Consider the following 18,254-nt stretch of genomic DNA (forward strand, 5'->3'; position numbering starts at 1 on the left):
CAACTTGTAATTTAAATGTGTTAAAACAATGTACTCATAGTTTTCACAATTGAAAGAGAAATTATGTGTACAAAAGTGCAGAAGAAGAAAAAAACAATTCACCTTTTTAATCTTAGATGTAGGTTGTCAGCTTGATTTTTGTGGTTGTACAGTTGTCAAAAGTTTTACATACACTTGTAAAGAACATGTATATCATGGCAGTCAGGTGAGGCAGTTCAGAGGAGAAAGTAAATACAAAGCGCTGAAAGAGAAATTTGCTACTGCAGAGTAAAAGTGCAGAGGTGATGACTTGCACACGAGGAAATGTTCTTCAACTCTGTTGTTTTTGTCACCTCCTGACCAGAAGTCACATGCAAAATGACTGATGTTGAAGAAATGCAGCTCGGGGCAGGTGAAAGGAATTAGCACACAACAACCGTTGTCATGTTTGTTGTGTGGAAACACTTTAGTGTCAGTCAACATGCTACAGGACAAAATGAAGCTCCTGACAGGTGTCCTGCCATTGAAAGCATTCAGGTTGGCAGTTAATGTATCAGTGCATATTAATAATGAGCTACAGTTTGTCATTAGCCAAAATAAATAAATAAACTAGAATGGCAAATAAACTAGAGTGCATACCTCTGCCAAGGCCCAACAGTCCCCTGTAATTCAATCAAGCAGTTAGAGTGCACACCACGACCGAACAGACAGACAAACATTCATGAATCTTGGTTCAATAATGAATTTAATTTGGGTCTTCTGAAAATGTGTGTATATTCCCTCTGCTTAAACAGCCTGGGTTAAAACTCTTTTATAAAATAAGAGTATTTTTCACCTAGTAACAGATGGTTGCTACATACATCTTGTGATGCAGTTTCTTGGACACATCCTCAGTGATAGTACCTGGGGTCACGGGGGGTTTCGGGTCTTTCAACTTCAGACCCCCCCACCCAGGCGACCCGACCGGGAGTGATCAGTTCCTGGCCTGTGTCCAAGACGCTGTCGCCCACTGCTTGTCCCTCCTGATCCACAGCCATCGTGAGGCTCTCTCTGCAGCCTCGGATGCTGCACTGATGGCTTTTCTCTTGCGTGCTCCGGTGATGCCCAGGAGGCTGTAGGCCTTCCAGAGTGACTTTCCTGCAAAGCCCCTTCCTCCAACTTCAACGGGAAAGCACCTCGCACGCCACCCCCGTCTGCGGCACTCCTCCACCAGCTCCGCGTATAAAGACATAACTAATGAAAGGGGCTAATTAGCCTACTAGCAAAATGAGTTATGGGCCAGAATGAGGTTGTTAAAGTGACACATTTGCCCCTGGGCCTCCAGTTGAATAGGTCTGCTCTACATGATGCATTTGATTTCATTGCTTTTTAAGTTGTTTTACTCATTTAGGCACTATCATCAGAATGGAACTGTATTGTTCACTTTTTGACAGTTTATACAGTTTTTGTACTTGAGCAGTGTATTTGCACAAGCGACGGGTTGGACTCATGTGCCACAGTGTGCTCAGAAAAAGCCTCTACATGCTTTATTCTTTAATACTTTATTGTAAGGGTGCAAAAATCTTAATTAATAACAAAATAATATTAACAATGAAGATGATAAAAATCTAAAATAATGACAGTGTTACTTGTGGGCTGGTTGTTCTCTCTCTCTCTCTCCCTCCCTCTGTTGCTCTCTGGCGCCCTCCCTTCCTTTGTCTGTGTTTATCTTCCAGGAAGACACACCTGCCCAGGTGTGTTGCAATCACCTGATGACAGCATTTGAGGAGGACTGAGTGGAAAGCTCACTCTCTCTGGAGCCGCTGCCCAGCTCACATCAGAAGGGGGATATTCTTCCCTTCTTCTCTTTGTTGTCTTTTTCCCCGCAGGTTTTTTCAGTGCTGGGGTTTTGTTTTGTTAGTTTGTTTTTAGTTTGGGTTGGAGATCACCGGTAGTCCAGTTTTCAGTTTTCTTTGGTTCATTTAGGGTTAGATTACTTTATCCTTTCCCTTTTTGATAATTTAGAGGGGATAACTGGGTGCGACGGCCCACTGCGTGGCTGGCTCAGTGATTTCCCCTTCTTTTGTTGATTTCAGCTGGGATCTCCATCCTCTTTTGGTAGGTACTTTGCTTGAGCTTCAGTGAATGATTTAAAATAAACTTTTGTTCAACTGTTCGTTTGGTGTCTGAGCGTCCTTTTAAATATGTTGCACCCTCTCTGCGAGCCTTTAGGTTAGAGGGTCCGTAACAGACAGGAAATGAGAAAAATAACAGGTTAGTATGGTGGTGCACATACCTACTGTATATACATACATATGAAGTATTCATTACCTTCACATATATTTATTTATATACATGCCATCTGCACATGCCTACACACAAACACAAGAAGAAAAAGTGACCCAAACTCCTCTCGACTGAATGTGTCAATATTATTAAACTGTGTTCCACAATCTGTTTATTCCATCTTATCAAATATTCCATATTTGAAACAGGCGTATATTGTTGGCAGTTACTGGAAATACGGCACACATGTAGACATTTGACTTGTTTCAGATACCACGACTGAACTGCAGATTAAATATGGCTTTAAGAGATAAGGGAGGACAGTATGCCAACAGCTTTGACTGCTTGGAACGAATCCACGACAGAAGACTCATGATGTTTGTTTTAGATTTGTTTTCAGGTACATTTTCTCTGGTATAGTGGGTGTGTCAACAGCCAGTAGTCCTGCATGAGCAGATCTAGCTCCTGTTTTGTTTGACTATATTTGACTTTTTCATGCTCTCGTTCATATGATGTGTTTGCAGAAGCATGTGCTCTACTGCAATGATGACAGTTAAGGTTCAGTCAGCTAGATCACAGGCTCAAACGTGGCAGTGTAACACACAGTGCTGAAACTGTCTTATTGAGTTACAATGTTCACTGTATAAAAAACATCAACGTTTTCTGATTCCAGCTTCTTAAAAGTAAATATTTTATATTTATTTTTTTATTCCGTAGATGCATGTTTGGATGATTCTGCATAACGACAGCAGATTCAATGATGACAAGCCAGAAGAATGACATTTGAAAGTAGTTTTATGCCTGCGCTGGTGATCGCTCTGGCTGGAGGCGTTTTGTTTTCAGGTTTTCCATATATACGTATGTCCCGATGTTGTGAACCCAACATCTTAGGAACACCTCGAGGGAATTTCCCCACAGTTGGCAGAAACGTCCACTTGGACCCAAGGATGGACTGATTTGACTTTGGTGGTGTCATGTTGCTGATCACATACAAAGATTATAACTGTTTGGTTTTTTTTGTCTTAATGAATGAATCTTTGTTTTGCTGATATTGATTTTCAGATGATTGTTGTTGCAGCATGTGGTGAAGCTCTCTATCAGTCCTCTGTAAAAATGGCCTCCAAGTGTAGCCGGCATGTGTCTGACTGGAAGTTATTCTCTGGAATCACACAGGTCAATACTGCTACTTCCTGTTGCGTGGAGGCAAACAAACGCAAGGCAGTAATTATAGTTTTAGTATGTGAAGATCACATTACCAGAAAGAGGCGACAGGTTGTCCTTTGGAAGGAAACTTTATTTATTTTCTCCGCAAATATATTGATACTAGAATCAAATTTCATATGAACCACCACTATGTGTAACTAGAAGGTGTACTACGACAGTTAACACTATTGTTTTTGACGCTGTATTGTCTGGAGCTGATGTCTCAAGGAACCGGATTGATATCATAAAATTGTTTAAGGAACAAATTTACTCAAGGCTGTGGCAGTAGATAAAACAATTTTCACCAGAACAATAGACAGTCTCGTGGTCAGTGGATGACGAGCAAGATGAGGAAACAAGCACCCAGAAAAACTATATAAAGGCCGTGTTCCCTTTGCCAAGACATCCTTCAACCTGCTACTGCACGAGCAACTTCATCTGATCATCATAACACGGTAAGGTTTTAACTTTGTCTTTCGTCACAGCACCAGCTTCACAGAAAAGACTCTGCTTCTACTATTGATTACTGCAATTACCCAGTGCTGATTTACAGTTAATTGTAGAAAATCAAAATATATCAGCTGATTGCATCGTGTCCACTTAATGAGGCCATCTCTTTTTAGGGTGTAGTTGTTTACAGTGCTACCTTCCCTTCCAAAAAAGAAGTTTATTTGAGTGTGCTATTTATATTTTCAGTTTATTTTTCATGCACTTATCAGAGATAAACGTAACAAAACTATACATAAGTATACACGGTTTATACTGACAAGTGTATAGAAGAGTTTAAGAATATTTGGATCATACATATTACTTAATATTTTGCTCAAGAATTAATTAATTTTTTCTGTGTTTGACTGTATCCATTTATTTTTATATATAAGAATGTAAAATTATACCTAAATAAACACCCTGTGGTACTTTAAAGTGCAAAATACTATATACAAATATTAAAGAGGCACTATGTAGTTTTGGAGAAGAAATTCAAACTCAGAATTGTTAAATGTACAATATTACTGAGGTAATAATACAATCTCAGAAACATTGATTTCTTTCCATCAGTGAATAAACAAGCTGTTCTCAGAGGAAAATAAGGTCCCAGAACACTGTTTGAAGCTAGAAAGGTGGCAGGGTCCGCCACCTATAAACAAGGTAAAACAGTATAAATTGTGTTGTCCTTGTTTGTTTAGGCAGAAAAAAAAAATCAGCCAATGAAGATCTTTCTCTGCTGATTTAAAATTCTTCACCAAAACTACAGAATGCTCCTTTAACCTATGTTGATAGAGTTCATTTCAAGAAAACAAGTATACCTGCAGTATAAAGTAGAACCTGTAGTTTAATGAGTGTGTACTTTATAGTGTACTTTCACAAACTGAAGTATATAACCAGTACCTATAAGTTACTGTAGTTTTGATTGTCAGTTGATTTCTGAACAACATAACTTCTTTAATATATCTTTCTAGAGATGGCATCAGCTCTTCCTCTCATTGTGCTCCTCTGTTTGACCGTTGGACTGTTGAACGTAAGTGATGATGCATCTTGCAAGAGTTTTTAAATCATTTGTTTTATTCATAAGACCTACATTAAACCCTTTCTACTTCTCTGACATTATTATTTTATCCTCAGCAGTAAATTCTCACTTTGTCCCTTCTTCACAATAATCAGTCTTCTTCGTCTACCTCTACTTCTTAATTTAACTACAGCAACTACCTTCCAAGCTGATTTAATGAATGTCTTGTTCATGTTCACAGGTGTCTACTGCTAAAGGTAGGTAGCTGCAACCTTCAACTGTGTCCAGTGGCAGAAGTTCAATCAGAACACATTACATCATCTGGTTTGCTCGAGTCATTACACAGAGCAGTTCACCAACACACCACCACCGACTCTGATCAATGCACAAAATGCTGTTGTCACTCTGTGATGGAGCGATAAAATTACTCAATGTCATCAGACTGTTTATATGAACCTCTGACACAAATTATTTCACGTCAGCCCAAGTGATTACAGCATCTTTATTAGTTATTCTGATGTTGTGGGAGGATGTTAAAGTTTATTTCTCTTAAAGGAGAGACACTACAGGAGAAGCCATCATATATTCATACATTAATCCATAACATGTCTTCTTTCAGACTCAAGAAAACAACTAAAATACACATTTATGTGTCTATTTTAGTCCAGATTTCTGTTCTACACATTTAAATGCAAATTATCACGTTTAATAGATAGTTCCTCATTGGCTATATAATTTCAGAAAACTTGTAATACAAAAAAATAAGTTTTATGGTGATATTTATTAGTTAAACAATTCCACCCATTTACCCAAAGTGTCATTATTTATTTCTGAAGTTGTACAATAGTTTTATTATTTGAATATTTAAGTCTACAATTTCTGAAAACTCTGAAATAATTGACTTAAAGGTGCAATATGTAAGAATTGTTCACCTGTTTAATTTATACTCAAAACAAATACAGGCAGCATATAACCAGAGTTACTGCTAACTGCTGCTAACTGTATTCTGTTATATGCATGATTGTAGCTACTGTTACCGTGTTAGCTAAGTTAGCTGTGAAGCTAGCCAGACAGCCGGGGGAATGTTGGTGTTTACACTGCTTGCACAGGAGCTCCAGATTGCTGGGAGAAAGAGGTTTTCAGGCCCAGTGCTAGCTGCTTTGCATGCTAACTGTAGATCTCTCTAACTGAATACATAGCTGCAGACATAGTTGCAGCCTGTCCTCCTGGTTGGACTCCGATTGGCTCGCGCTGTTTCATCGTTCAAGCCAGAAGACTGTCGATGGCTGATGCAGAGGTGTGTAGTTAATCGCTCTTTATTGGCCTTCAGGTAGTCGATGATCACGTTTTAGCTTTTCAGAACCTGTTTGTATTTCTCTCCTCTGTTATTCTTCTCTGCGTACATGCTCTCACATGTTCCATATTGATTTGTATCTCTGTTTTCTCCCACCGTCTCCTCCATCAGCTCAACTGCATTAGTCTTGGTGGGAACCTGGCCTCAATCCACAACGATGGTGAACACTCGACAATTAGCGGAATGATTAGAAGAGCCTGTGGCTCTGATGTGCGTACCTGGATTGGGCTGTTTGATGCAATTCAGGTGAGTCCTTTTTACACATGTAGACTACAGACAAATCTGTATCCTGCAATCAATGCAGCTGTTCAGCAATCAGCTTTCTCTTCCAGGAGCGAAAGTGGCTGTGGACTGATGGGTCGAGGGTCGACTTCACTCGCTGGCATCCCAAGGAGCCCAACAACTACGCTGGAAAAGAACACTGTGTCGAGATCAACTACAAAGGTACGAATATTATTTCTAAACTTCTTAATGGTATTTTTTATTGAGAAGAAAAATGGATAAAAATTGTGTGTATATGTCTTTCTCAATTTGTCTGCAGAACAAGCATTATATTTAAATGCACTCTGATCAGTTCGACAAGTCATCAACTGCAAAGACGTTTGTGCTCTTGTACTCAGCGACTCTTTTCCTTTTACAGAGGGCAATTGGAACGATAGACCATGTAACCATGCGTTGCCTTCTGTTTGTGTGGGGAGACAGTGATGCCTCCATCCTCCATCTGCCCTCATGTGTACCGAGATGATGCCACTTCCACCACGACGTTACTTTGTCTTTGATGTTACACTTAAATAGTAGCAAACTTTCTCTGATGATTCACTTTTCATTTAATGTTTCAAATCAAAATACCACCAGATCAGTAAATGGCAGCATAGGAAATTGCCTCACTAAACTATGATTTAAAAACTTGCTCTCAAGTGAGCGGGACAAAATGATTTTTCTTGTGATTTTTCTCATTTACTGTCATATATTCACTATCTTTAATCTCAATCGTAATCAATACAAAAAACAAAAATACACTGAAATAAAAATAATCTTTAAGCATAATGTGTTTCTGTAATGTTGTTTGTGTGTGTGTGTGTTTGTGGAAGACTTGTATTTGGTGACCAGACTGTCACACTTACTGTCAGAGAGGTGAAACTATCAGACACACTTTGACAGACAAAATTCACAGCAGAGATGTAAAAAGTATTTTTAACTTACAGCCCCCCTCCATTGTATTTTGATATTTTTATGATATTTCTGAGTCCTTTCTTGGCAGTGTTGATGAGGCAAATATTTTCAGACAAATCACATAATTTTGTGCTCAGAGTCACTAAATTTAAGCTGTTGCTAATATGGAATAATATATTCAGCAGATAAGTTGTCTAGTGGCAGTAAATGTTTTTTTAGCTGTCAGAAGCTCTGTAAGTGCTTCTGTCATTGATCTATACGAGTCCAAACACACTGAATTATTTATCTGTTTATCTCACCTGAATTTTTCTAACTCAACATAAGTCTGCAGATGACCTGTAACTGCCCCTGTTAGCTGTAAACAGCATATAAACAGCATATAGTCTTAAATAGCCCAAGTTGTAATTTAATAACATCACTGAAAATGAAAACTGTACACATGTTTTTCTGATTAAATATCCAGGCGCCTGGGGAAAAAATAAAAACTTTGACATCACAAGCTTTTATTCACAACTGACTGAAGTATTTTCTCTAAATAAGTTAATTTCATAAACACAATGATTCTGTATGAATGAGGGCCTAAGGCAGCGCAGTGCAAATTAATAATCCACCCACACAAACGTAACAGTTTATAAACCTGTCCTTTGAGAACCACATGTTTCTGCAAAAGTCAGAAAAACAGCCTGTTTTCAGTTTGTGATGATGATTCCAGCTCATCTAGAGGGTTTTTAAAGAGGTTTTTAGCTCCATAAGAGGAGAATTTTTTGGACACAAAGGATCACTTCATCTCTCAGTTTATCACAAACATACAAAATCAGCACATCTGTAGATGCATGGTTTTTACTGGACAGGAAGGGGATGTAATATTGTAACCTGAGAAGTAACTCAGCTGCCAGACAAATGTAGTGAATAAAAAGTACTGTTGATGAAGGTTCTCAGTCATCAGGGTCATGGTAAATCTAAGTGCTGATACGACTCAATGCTAAAGCTTTCTAACCACAACCAACAGTACATTTGGTGTTTGACGACCTAAATAAACCGTTCAATCCATGTCGAGGCATACAGAGACTTTCTACAGGAACCTAGTTGAATATTTCCCAGTGACATTTATTTTCCTGATCATATGTAGGATCAGAGCTCTGTGGGTTGGATAAAGGAAATTGCAGCGTACCAAAAATGTTCTTTTAATTTTCGTATTTTATGACAAAAACAAGTCCATTGTCATAGATCATAGTTTCTTATATCCACTAAATACTGTCACTCTTTCAGTCTTATTTTTTGATTTCACTCTCTGTAACAGATGGCGGTGTGATCGGTGTGCAGGCAGCTCTGTATGGACGCGCAGACAGAGAGACCTGCAGTGAAGGAAGACCTGCACAACAGCTCACCAACACAAAGTGCTCTCAGCAGGGCACTGTGGACGTCCTCAGGAGGAGGTAGGCACAATAAAGTCCAAACTGTCCTCATGTGCATCTTTGATTAAAGCAACATTATGTTGTATTTTGTTCCATTTGGCGCAACACACCTGTCATAAAAACAAATGCCAGGTGATTGTAACAGTTTCTCAGATGAAATGTTACCTTACGTGCTAACTACAAACAACAGTCAGCATGTAGTAACAATGCTGCGTCTTGAAGTGAACATGCATGCTTTTTCCCACGCCGCAGTCAAAGTTTTCACAAGCACCACACACAACTCAAAATAGTAACAGCATGTTGAGCTAACGTAACCTGAACCAGAGACCATAACATCTGACTTTAACATGCTACTGGCTGATTATCTTTCCAAATGGGCTTTTATTCAGGGAAGCTGCACAAATGACTGAAAGCCGGTCTGAGACTCGTGTCTCTTTCTTGGTTGCTCTCTTTCTCTCCTCCGAGTCTCCTCAGACATTGTCCTCTTTGGTCTCTTCACCTCTGTCATGATGTCTGTAGAGGCTGCTGAGCCTGGGTATGTTGCCCACTCTACGGAGGGTTGGCCCAATGTAAACATTTGACATGAAGCCAAATTCCAGACCGGACTAGTAATACAGATTTTTAGCACTAGGTGGCGTACGTGACTCAGCCTCTTCTGAGTGGAACTAAGTGAGTGCAGTGGCACCACAATCTGTGTCAGGCATGTTCAATCTGAAAACTGTGAAATCTTTGAGGTACATTTTCACTGGTTAGGTGGGGGTGTCAGAGGTGTAACCCACTCAGTAGTCGTGCACTGATGAGAGCAGCCCTTGCCCCTTTTTTGGGTGAAACCAGCCCCTTGAATTTGACTGGCAGTAAATGGCTATTAGGAGCCTGAATCTGATGGCCAGTCAGGCAAACAATGATGTTATGTTGTTGTTGATCTACAATCTGCGTCACTATACAGTATAGAAAAAATGTAAATAAAAACAAAGAACTGATGTTGTGTTAAAAAAATGAACTCATTCTAAAAATAGAGCTTTGTATCGTCCTCTTCATGTTTTTGTTTTTGTCAGATTAATATGGTTGTATCTGTATCTGCCACAACAAACAGATAATTATCTATTAAAAAAATAGATTCATGTTATTGGCCTTCTTCACATGGTCCTTTCCTTTTCACTGATGTAGTGTGACCCACAGCTGTGGCAAGTGATGTCATCCACCACCCCAGTTTTCCCACCTGGGGGGTGTTTACGATGTAACAGCAGAGATCTTGGCTACATCTTCTGACTGTCCAGTCTGTGAACAGTCCCTGTTGGGTTAGTAGTGTCAGTTCTGGTCTTGAATCTCAGTGGAGGATTCCCGTCGTGTGTCATCCACAGAAGAAGTCCATGGGATACGACCAAAAGCTTCGGCAACGGCTAAATAAGTTATCTTACCCCACGATCATTAATGAATGCTCTATATCACATTATGTCTTTTTAATGCACAGTAGGCTTGCATCCCTCTACATCAGGCCTATTCAACTTCTTTTGTAGAAGGGTCAGATTTGAAATAAGTGACGTGCTAAGGGGCCGGACTTTTACGTTACCTATATCTGCCCTTTACAACTTGTAATTTAAATGTGTTAAAACAATGTACTCATAGTTTTCACAATTGAAAGAGAAATTATGTGTACAAAAGTGCAGAAGAAGAAAAAAACAATTCACCTTTTTAATCTTAGATGTAGGTTGTCAGCTTGATTTTTGTGGTTGTACAGTTGTCAAAAGTTTTACATACACTTGTAAAGAACATGTATATCATGGCAGTCAGGTGAGGCAGTTCAGAGGAGAAAGTAAATACAAAGCGCTGAAAGAGAAATTTGCTACTGCAGAGTAAAAGTGCAGAGGTGATGACTTGCACACGAGGAAATGTTCTTCAACTCTGTTGTTTTTGTCACCTCCTGACCAGAAGTCACATGCAAAATGACTGATGTTGAAGAAATGCAGCTCGGGGCAGGTGAAAGGAATTAGCACACAACAACCGTTGTCATGTTTGTTGTGTGGAAACACTTTAGTGTCAGTCAACATGCTACAGGACAAAATGAAGCTCCTGACAGGTGTCCTGCCATTGAAAGCATTCAGGTTGGCAGTTAATGTATCAGTGCATATTAATAATGAGCTACAGTTTGTCATTAGCCAAAATAAATAAATAAACTAGAATGGCAAATAAACTAGAGTGCATACCTCTGCCAAGGCCCAACAGTCCCCTGTAATTCAATCAAGCAGTTAGAGTGCACACCAAGACCGACAGACAAACAAACATTCATGAATCTTGGTTCAATAATGAATTTAATTTGGGTCTTCTGAAAATGTGTGTATATTCCCTCTGCTTAAACAGCCTGGGTTAAAACTCTTTTATAAAATAAGAGTATTTTTCACCTAGTAACAGATGGTTGCTACATACATCTTGTGATGCAGTTTCTTGGACACATCCTCAGTGATAGTACCTGGGGTCACGGGGGGTTTCGGGTCTTTCAACTTCAGACCCCCTCACCCAGGCGACCCGACCGGGAGTGATCAGTTCCCGGCCTGTGTCCAAGACGCTGTCGCCCACTGCTTGTCCCTCCTGATCCACAGCCATCGTGAGGCTCTCTCTGCAGCCTCGGATGCTGCACTGATGGCTTTTCTCTTGCGTGCTCCGGTGATGCCCAGGAGGCTGTAGGCCTTACAGAGTGACTTTCAAGCCCCTTCCTCCAACTTCAACGGGAAAGCACCTCACACGCCACCCGTCTGCGGCACTCCTCCACCAGCTCCGCGTATTTCTCACTCTTCCTCTCATTGGCTTCCTCCATCCTCTCCTCCCAGGGCACCGTTAGCTCCAACAAAATGACCTGCTTGGATGACTCTGAGAGCAGGACGATGTCTGGTCTAAGGCTGGTTTCCATGATGTTATCAGGGAATCGAAGCTGTTTTCCCAGGTCCACCCTTAGCTGCCAGTCCTTCGCTGCTCCCAGGAGGCCTGTTTGGGCTTTTGGTCTGGAGGGTAGTTGTTCTCCAGCTCGCACGAATGGAATTTCATGCCTTGTGTTGATGGACTCGGCAACCGCCTTCAGCACCTGGTCATGGCGCCAGCGATAGCGACCATCTCCAAGTGCTTTAGGACAGCTGCTGAGGATGTGCTCCAGAGTTTCTCTTACTTGGCACAAGGGACACGCTGGAGTATCGACCTTGCCCCAACAGAAGAGGTTCGACGGGCTGAGCAGGACATCATAGACAGACTGAATGAGGAATTTGATGCGATAGGGTTCTGCCTTCCACAACTCAGGCCACGAGATCTTCCTATTCATGGCTTCTTCCCATCTGGTCCATGCGCCCTGTTGTCTCAATCCCACCGTCTGGCTTGCACGCTGTTCCTCGACCCCGGCCTTCACTTCGCGTTGAACCAGGTCCCGCCTTTCCTTGCCCTCAAGTTTGTTGTAGTGGATTGTCGGAATTTTTCCCAGACCTGCACGGCCAGTTGCCACAGATCCCACAAGCTCTTTGTGACGCAGCCGTGATTCTGCCTGGTCCACGGCCTCCTGTGCTCTCCATTTTCTGCCAGTCCTCACCTCAATGCCCACTTGAGATACTTTCAGGTCCTTGGATTCCCTGTATTGGAGCACCTCCCTTGCTCTGGTAACCATGAACTCCTTAGTAGGGCTGTTGATGGGGAGCGTCAGCTTGTTCTTGTTACCGTAGAGGGCGATGCTGCTTAGGCTTCGAGGTAAGCCCAACCAACGTCGCAGGTGGCTGCTGACCCTCCTCTCGAGTCCTTCCACAGTCGAGATGGGAAATTCGTATACCAGCAATGGCCACAGTATTCTAGGCAGAATGCCATGCTGGTATAACCACGCCTATTCCCCGGAAGCCCTGACTTGTCGACTGTTGTCAGCCAACTCTCCAGTTGTTCATTGGTTGCCCTGATGGAAGCGGCATCCTTTAGGGAGCAGTCAAAGGGTTTTCCGAGGCTCTTCACGGGTTTCTCTGTGACTGATGGTATGCGGGTACCTCCTAGAGAGAAGTGGAACCGGTTGATCACCTTCCCTCTCTTCAGGACCAGAGACCTGGATTTTTCCGGCTTGAAGCGCATCTGAGCCCAGATGGTAAGTCTCTCCAAGCCCGGGAGGATCCATCTGCATCCAGGAACTGTTACTTGCACGCCACCCCCGTCTGCGGCACTCCTCCACCAGCTCCGCGTATAAAGACATAACTAATGAAAGGGGCTAATTAGCCTACTAGCAAAATGATTTATGGGCCAGAATGAGGTTGTTAAAGGGACACATTTGCCCCTGGGCCTCCAGTTGAATAGGTCTGCTCTACATGATGCATTTGATTTCATTGCTTTTTAAGTTGTTTTACTCATTTAGGCACTGTCATCAGAATGGAATTGTAGTGTTCACTTTTTGACAGTTTATACAGTTTTTGTACTTGAGCAGTGTATTTGCACAAGCGACGGGTCGGACTCATGTGCCACAGTGTGCTCAGAAAAAGCCTCTACATGCTTTATTCTTTACTACTTTATTGTAAGGGTGCAAAAATCTTTCTTCTCTCTCTCTCTCCCTCTGTTGCTCTCTGGCGCCCTCCCTTCCTTTGTCTGTGTTTATCTTCCAGGAAGACAAACCTGCCCAGGTGTGTTGCAATCACCTGATGACAGCATTTGAGGAGGACTGAGTGGAAAGCTCACTCTCTCTGGAGCCGCTGCCCAGCTCACATCAGAAGGGGGATATTCTTCCCTTCTTCTCTTTGTTGTCTTTTTCCCCGCAGGTTTTTTCAGTGCTGGGGTTTTGTTTTGTTAGTTTGTTTTTAGTTTGGGTTGGAGATCACCGGTAGTCCAGTTTTCAGTTTTCTTTGGTTCATTTAGGGTTAGATTACTTTATCCTTTCCCTTTTTGATAATTTAGAGGGGATAACTGGGTGCGACGGCCCACTGCGTGGCTGGCTCAGTGATTTCCCCTTCTTTTGTTGATTTCAGCTGGGATCTCCATCCTCTTTTGGTAGGTACTTTGCTTGAGCTTCAGTGAATGATTTAAAATAAACTTTTGTTCAACTGTTCATTTGGTGTCTGAGCGTCCTTTTAAATATGTTGCACCCTCTCTGCGAGCCTTTAGGTTAGAGGGTCCGTAACAGACAGGAAATGAGAAAAATAACAGGTTAGTATGGTGGTGCACATACCTACTGTATATACATACATATGAAGTATTCATTACCTTCACATATATTTATTTATATACATGCCATCTGCACATGCCTACACACAAACACAAGAAGAAAAAGTGACCCAAACTCCTCTCGACTGAATGTGTCAATATTATTAAACTGTGTTCCACAATCTGTTTATTCCATCTTATCAAATATTCCATATTTGAAACAGGCGTATATTGTTGGCAGTTACTGGAAATACGGCACACATGTAGACATTTGACTTGTTTCAGATACCACGACTGAACTGCAGATTAAATATGGCTTTAAGAGATAAGGGAGGACAGTATGCCAACAGCTTTGACTGCTTGGAACGAATCCACGACAGAAGACTCATGATGTTTGTTTTAGATTTGTTTTCAGGTACATTTTCTCTGGTATAGTGGGTGTGTCAACAGCCAGTAGTCCTGCATGAGCAGATCTAGCTCCTGTTTTGTTTGACTATATTTGACTTTTTCATGCTCTCGTTCATATGATGTGTTTGCAGAAGCATGTGCTCTACTGCAATGATGACAGTTAAGGTTCAGTCAGCTAGATCACAGGCTCAAACGTGGCAGTGTAACACACAATGCTGAAACTGTCTTATTGAGTTACAATGTTCACTGTATAAAAAACATCAACGTTTTCTGATTCCAGCTTCTTAAAAGTAAATATTTTATTTTTTTATTTTTTTATTCCGTAGATGCATGTTTGGATGATTCTGCATAACGACAGCAGATTCACTGATGACAAGCCAGAAGAATGACATTTGAAAGTAGTTTTATGCCTGCGCTGGTGATCGCTCTGGCTGGAGGCGTTTTGTTTTCAGGTTTTCCATATATACGTATGTCCCGATGTTGTGAACCCAACATCTTAGGAACACCTCGAGGGAATTTCCCCACAGTTGGCAGAAACGTCCACTTGGACCCAAGGATGGACTGATTTGACTTTGGTGGTGTCATGTTGCTGATCACATCAAGGATTATAACTGTTTGTTTTTTTTGTCTTAATGAATGATTCTTGGTTTTGCTGATATTGATTTTCAGGTGATTGTTGTTGCACCATGTGGTGAAGCTCTCTATCCGTCCTCTGTAAAAATGGCCTCCAAGTGTTGCCGGCATGTGTCTGACTGGAAGTTATTCTCTGGAATCACACAGGTCATTACTGCTACTTTCTAACACTATTGTTTTTGATGCTGTATCGTTTGGAGCTGATGTCTCAAGGAACCGGATTGTTTTCATAAAATTGTTTAAGGAACAAATTTACTCAAGGCTGTGGCAATAGGTAAAACAATATTAACTAAAACAACAGACAGTCTCGTGGTCAGTGGATGACGAGCAAGATGAGGAAACAAGCACCCAGAAAAACTATATAAAGGCCGTGTTCCCTTTGCCAAGACATCCTTCAACCTGCTACTGCACGAGCAACTACATCTGATCATCATAACACGGTAAGGTTTTAACTTTGTCTTTCATCACAGCACCAGCTTCACAGAAAAGACTCTGCTTCTACTATTGATTACTGCAATTACCCAGTGCTGATTTACAGTTAATCGTAGAAAAACAAAATATATCAGCTGATTGCATCGTGTCCACTTAATGAGGCCATCTCTTTTTAGGGTGTAGTTGTTTACAGTTCTACCTTCCCTTCCAAAAAAGAAGTTTATTTTTCATGCACTTATTAGAGATAAACGTAACAAAACTATACATAAGTATACACGGTTTATACTAACAAGTGTATAGAAGAGTTTAAGAATATTTGGATCATACATATTACTTAATATTTTGCTCAAGAATTAACTTAATCAATTTTTTTGTGTTTCACTGTATCCATTTATTTTTATATATAAGAATGTAAAATTATACCTAAATAAACACCCTGTGGTACTTTAAAGTGCAAAATACTATATACAAATATTAAAGGGGCACTATGTTGTTTTGGAGAAGAAATTCAAACTCAGAATTGTAAAATGTACAATATTAATGAAGTAATAATACAATCTCAGAAATATTGATTTCTTTTCCATCAGTGAATAAACAAGCTGTTCTCAGAGGAAAATAAGGTCCCAGAACACTGTTTGAAGCTAGAAAGGTGGCAGGGTCCGCCACCTATAAACAAAGTAAAACAGTATAAATTGTGTTGTCCTTGTTTGTTTAGGCAGAAAAAAAAATCAGCCAATGAAGATCTTTCTCTGCTGATTTAAAATTCTTCACCAAAACTACAGAATGCTCCTTTAACCTATGTTGATAGAGTTCATTTCAAGAAAACAAGTATACCTGCAGTATAAAGTAGAACCTGTAGTTTAATGAGTGTGTACTTTATAGTGTACTTTCACAAACTGAAGTATATAACCAGTACCTATAAGTTACTGCAGTTTTGATTGTCAGTTGATTTCTGAACAACATAACTTCTTTAATATATCTTTCTAGAGATGGCATCAGCTCTTCCTCTCATTGTGCTCCTCTGTTTGACCGTTGGACTGTTGAACGTAAGTGATGATGCATCTTGCAAGAGTTTTTAAATCATTTGTTTTATTCATAAGACCTACATTAAACCCTTTCTACTTCTCTGACATTATTATTTCATCCTCAGCCGTATGAAATTCTCACTTTATGTCCCTTCTTCACAATAATAATCAGTCTTCTTCGTCTACCTCTACTTATTAATTTAACTACAACAACTACCTTCCAAGCTGATTTAATGAATGTCTTGTTCATGTTCACAGGTGTCCACTGCTAAAGGTAGGTAGCTGCAACCTTCAACTGTGTCCAGTGGCAGAAGTTCATCCAGAACACATTACATCATCTGGTTTGCCCGAGTCATTGCACAGAGCAGTTCACCAACACACCACCAACTTCTCTGATCAATGCACAAAATGCTGTTGTCACTCTGTGATGGAGCGATAAAATTACTCAATGTCATCAGACTGTTTATATGAACCTCTGACACAAATTATTTCACGTCAGCCCAAGTGATTACAGCAGCTTTCAAGTTATTCTGATGTTGTGGGAGGGTGTTAAAGTTTATTTCTTTTAAATGGGAGACACTACAGGAGAAGCCATCATATATTCATACATTAATCCATAACATGTCTTCTTTCAGACTCAAGAAAACAACTAAAATACACATTTATGTGTCTATTTTAGTGCAGATTTCTGTTCTACACATTTAAATGCAAATTATCACGTTTAATAGATAGTTCCTCATTGGCTATATAATTTCAGAAAACTTGTAATACAAAAAAATAAGTTTTATGGTGATATTTATTAGTTTAAATAATTCCACCCATTTACCCAAAGTGTCATTATTTATGTCTGAAGTTGTACAATAGTTTTATTATTTGAATATTTAAGTCTACAATTTCTGAAAATTCTGAAATAATTGACTTAAAGGTGCAATATGTAAGAATTGTTCACCTGTTTAATTTATACTCAAAACAAATACAGGCAGCATATAACCAGAGTTACTGCTAACTGCTGCTAACTGTATTCTGTTACATGCATGATTGTAGCTACTGTTACCGTGTTAGCTAAGTTAGCTGTGAAGCTAGCCAGACAACCGGGGGAATGTTGGTGTTTACACTGCTTGCACAGGAGCTCCAGATTGCTGGGAGAAAGAGGTTTTCAGGCCCAGTGCTAGCTGCTTTGCATGCTAACTTCTGTAGATCTGTCTAACAGAATACGTAGACATAGTTGACATATCGTCAACATTATTTCACTTTCTCTTAATAACTTTAGTTAATATTTGAATGGTTTAAAACAAAAATTCTGACATATTTCAATGTTAATGTTAGTAATCAACTGTGGAAGTTTCATGGTGATGTCTATCAGTTAAATCATTCACGTATTCACCTCTCGTGTCTTGCCAACCCCAGTGAATATGATGTAACACTTCTGACTCAGATTAGAGCCTCATCCTGTTATATTAGTCTGTCTAACATGAAAACTGTGTTGCAGCCTGTCCTCCTGGTTGGAGTCTGTGTGGCTCGCGCTGTTTCATCGTTCAAGCCAGAAGACTGTCGATGGCTAATGCAGAGGTGCGTAGTTAATCGCTCTTTATTGGCCTTCAGGTAGTCGATGATCATGTTTTAGTTTGTATTTCTCTCCTCTATTATTATATTATTCTTCTCTGCGTACATGCTCTCACATGTTCCATATTGATTTTGTATCTCTGTTTTCTTCC

The 18,254-nt window shown here is 40.3% G+C and overlaps 1 pseudogene; it reads right to left on the reverse strand.

Annotated features, from left to right (window-relative positions):
• Positions 1 to 952: 952 nt before the first annotated feature.
• Positions 953 to 15,034, reverse strand: LOC140999299 (uncharacterized; annotated as a pseudogene).
• Positions 15,035 to 18,254: the final 3,220 nt, after the last annotated feature.

The sequence above is a fragment of the Pagrus major genome, chromosome 7 (assembly GCF_040436345.1).
Source record: "Pagrus major chromosome 7, Pma_NU_1.0".
NCBI lineage: Eukaryota > Metazoa > Chordata > Actinopteri > Spariformes > Sparidae > Pagrus > Pagrus major.